General features: G+C 44.3%; 1 long non-coding RNA gene across 1 annotated transcript; it reads right to left on the reverse strand.

Moving 5' to 3' along the window:
• Positions 1–2109: 2109 nt before the first annotated feature.
• LOC144584215 (uncharacterized) lies at positions 2110–3830 on the reverse strand. Its single transcript, XR_013538328.1, has 2 exons — positions 3731–3830; positions 2110–2326 (listed from the first exon to the last, which is right to left on the reverse strand). It is a non-coding gene; the product is annotated as an uncharacterized LOC144584215 (long non-coding RNA).
• Between the last annotated feature and the right edge of the window lie 231 nt (positions 3831–4061).

Here is a 4061-nt window from a genome sequence, read left to right on the forward strand (position 1 = left end):
ATGATCTTGACCCTCATGCAGGCTCGTAGTGGGAGACGCGGTCTTGGAGAGAACTTGGACCCAACCAGGTTAGGGCTTTATAGGTTAGAACCAACACTTTGGATTCTGCTGGGAAATGGATCGGCAGCCAGTGGAGCTGCTTTAACAGTTGTCTGAGCCCTTCCTTCTATCAACATGGCAAGCGTCTCAGAGCTGCAAATGCACATTTCTTGAGGCGAAAGCAGCCTTGTGGAACCAGCGACCCACAAGCACCTTGATGAGTGCTTCTTTTCAGCCCTGTTTAACTACACAAAGGCCTCGGTCACAGCCGGGCAGGCACATACTGTATTTGCCACTTACTTTCCATTCGTTCAGCAAGGCTTGGAATACCGGTGGACTTGCTTTGTTGGTTTCTCTACCTCCACCAAAGGAGTTAATCATGCATGGAACAAAGTTCCCTCTGAGTCATTTAATAGCTTCTCTCCCTCAGCCTCAGGAGCTTCCTGATCCAGCAACAGTGCTGGATTGCCAGCTTTGGCCGTCCACCTTTGTTTCTGTACCTTTAAGTGCAGTTTTACTGACTGATGTCAACAGGTACAGCTCCTTCTCTGGGTGGGCTGACAACATTTGGTCCTTCATCAGCCCAAGTTGCAGTAGCCCTTCTGTGGTGGGAGGGACAGTCATCCATCCGTGTCCCCAAATTCTTTAAAGGTCCACACCCAAATAGAGTGGATGTTTCATTTTGCAACACTGTACAAGTCTGCATCTGTGTCAACAGTCTAAGTTGACACAGTTGACCTCTAAGGCTCCACTTGACTTCTAAATTGACTTCTAAGGCCCCACTGGCTTTCTATCTTCATCAGAACTTAGAAAACAAAAGAACAAAAGGGGGTTCTATCTGGGCCAAGAAGCACAAGGTCTTCCAGAGGATGCCAGACTGAGGAAAGCAGGACTGGAGTCTCGGGAAGCATACACCTGGAGCAAGTCCTCCAGGGTCTAGGGGCCCAGGGACATGAAGTAGGTGGTGGTTCATTGCAGGAAGACCAACCTCAGGCTGAAAAGTTTAACTAGTCAAACTAGCAGAGACATCCCTTAAATTCAAAGATCTCATTTTCTCTCCACCAGATATTCCCTGTGTATGTGTGTTCTGTGTCGTCAAGTTGGACTTGACTCAGAGCCACCTCAATAGGGCTTTCAACATGATATATTTAAGGAGTGGTTTTACCGTTTCCACACAACCCCCCATGAGTTTCCATGGACAAGTGGGGATATGAACCCTGTTCTCCAGAGTCCTAGTCCATCACTCTATCCACTACACTACACTGGGAATCTCCACATGGGAAATAGCTGCATGCTTTTCTTTCCAAGCATATCTGACTATCTTCTCTTCCCCTGAACTAGGTGTGAACTTGCTGCAGGCCTGCCAGGACACTGTATATAGAACTCTGGTAATAAACTGGTTAACTTCCGAAATTTATGAAGAATCCATTAAGGAAGTTTCAAAGGTCTATAGGAAAAGGATGTGGCTTATATGTAACAGTTCCTTGATGCAGATTTATCCATGCATTGATTGGCTCCTACAATGGTTGTATTGCTAACAAGTAATCATCATCATCATCAGGACATCAGAGCTGGAAGGGACCCTGTAGACCATCAAGTCCAGCCCCTGTCAAGGAGACCCAAGTGGGGAATTGAACTCACAACCTCTGGCTCTGCAGCCAGAAATGTAAAACACTGAGCTCCACAAAAGTTATCTCTGCACAGGAAAATCACCATGCCTTTGGTGTCTAGCCCCTTGATCATCCTTGTTGCCCTCCTCTGAACTCAGTATTGTACAGCAAAGCAGTTCTAAAGGAGAGACAAAGTGGGAGATTCTTGAATAAGGGATGCTCCTTAAAATAAACTCAACCTGCCAAGCTTGAAGCCACTTTATTTTCTCACAATTGCTCCAAAATCGCTTTCTCGTCTTAGTCGTTTGCTCTTGTAAGCATATGCTGCCCCCTGGTGCAATTTTCCTGCAATATCCATCAGACAGACCCAGCCACAACTATACATGTACTTACACCTGAATAACGTTTTGCTCTTTAAAAAAAAACAAAATAAAAAAGCATCAGTCCACCTCTGAGAAAGGATTTTAAACACTAAGCAGTTTTATTAGCAGTTGACAGTTTACAATAGCCAGGACAATAATAAAATGACATCAGGTAAAAATAATAATTTCACAGGATTCATACTGTTCTGCTTGTGATTTCCAGAAGGCACAAATTTCATACATGAAGGAGAGCTAGGTGGGGGGGGGGGGGAAGCAGTGGCCCTTCTTCCGAGGAGCGGCAAAGAAAAGGGAGCTCTGGATGAGGAAAACAAAGGAAGATGTTAGAGAAGATGGATTGGCATAGGAAGATATCAGATGCCACTCTTAGATTGGTTAACCAGGCAATCTTTTCACTGGTTTAATAAATAAGCTTTTCAAACAAATGGTACCAAAGCAATAAACATGTAGTTAAAAGTTTTGTAAACCTACACCCATCTTTCTGCTAGATTTTTTCCCCCAGGCTTCATCTAGTATAACCACTCCCATCCCACATGCTTCAGGATATGTCCTGGTTCCATTCTTGGTCCAACAGGGATGGCCGCCCGTCTGTTTACCAAATTTGGGTATTCCTTGGAAGCTGTGCAAACTTGGCATTACGGATTCTGGGAGCTGACCGAGAAGGTCCTTTAGGTTCTGCAATCCGAAACACACTGAGAGGGTGTGTGCCATTGAACAAAAAGGGGATGACAACAGGGACAGGATCCCACTATCGGACACTGGGTGTACCAGATTTCACATAGGCCGTGTGAGATTTCACACGCCTAAATTAGAAATAACAGGATGATCAATGTTTAGTAAGATCTCACTCAGCTTGTGGGAGACAGTGCCGGTCATGACCTTACAAAGTCTGGGTCTTCGCTGAATCATAGAATCATGAAGTTGGAAGGGGCCTCTAAGGCCATCAAGTCCACCCCTCTGCTCAGTTTGTTCAGTCTTTCCTCATGGGGTTGGTTGCCAGCCCCCTAATCATCCTCGTTGCCCTCCTCTGAACTTGTATCCCATATAAAAGTTTCAGGGATCTAAGGTCTTCGGAAAAGGCCTTGATGTAACCCCTAGAAATTTCACAGGCATGTTTGTTGGGGGCACAAGAGAGGGTCTTTTCAGTAGCTGCTCCCAGACTATGGAAAAGCTTTGATGCAAAGCTAAGGAAGCCCCTTTGCTGTTCTCCTTCCTTCGGCAAGCAAAATCTTTCCTATTCAAACTGATTTTTTGAGCCCACTGGTTACCGGGGAAGGGGTTTTGAATGGGAAAAGATGGATTCTGTTTCTCCACTGTTCTTAAACGTTTTAACTTGATAGTATTTAAAACACAGCAGTCACTTAACTGTCCTTTAATTGTGTGATTCTGTATTTTTAATACTGTGTGTTTTAATGAAGTTGTGAGCTGGTTTGGGTCCCATATTGGAAGAAAGCCAATCAATCAATCAAATGTTGTTTCATTAATTTGTGAATGAGTAGGTCAAAAATCGCCACCCAGGCTTTCCCCCTAGGGTATTGCTTCCCCACCATGTTGTGTATTAGCAAAACATAAATGGTATGAGCCACTAATCACAGTTCTTCTTTCTTGTTTCTAATCTGGACTTAAGATTTTGGTAATGGACATGGACACCACAAAGATGGAAGGGGAGAAGAAGGATTAGCTGGAAGTGAGCTTTGTTACCTGCTCATGTCTAAAACATTGAGTTTGAGGTGTGAAGACTAGTGCTGGACTGGCTGCTGTCCGCATCATTAATTGCTTCAAACATGACCCTGGAGATGCTAGAAGATAAAGGAGTTGTTGTTGTTGTTGTTGTTTAAAAAAATGCAAACTCTCTTGCAAAACTGGATCCAGTGACCAGTAGGCAAAGTGTCCATAGTGGTGGCTGGTAGCTTCAACGTCATGGAAGCAGTGGATCCCTTGAATTGTAAAGGAGCTAGCCAAGGTGCTGAATCTATTTGACAGGTAAATTTCAGACCTTGCATAATTCTAAAGTTCAGATTAACACATAGCA

This window comes from Pogona vitticeps, chromosome 8 (assembly GCF_051106095.1).
Source record: "Pogona vitticeps strain Pit_001003342236 chromosome 8, PviZW2.1, whole genome shotgun sequence".
Lineage (NCBI taxonomy): Eukaryota > Metazoa > Chordata > Lepidosauria > Squamata > Agamidae > Pogona > Pogona vitticeps.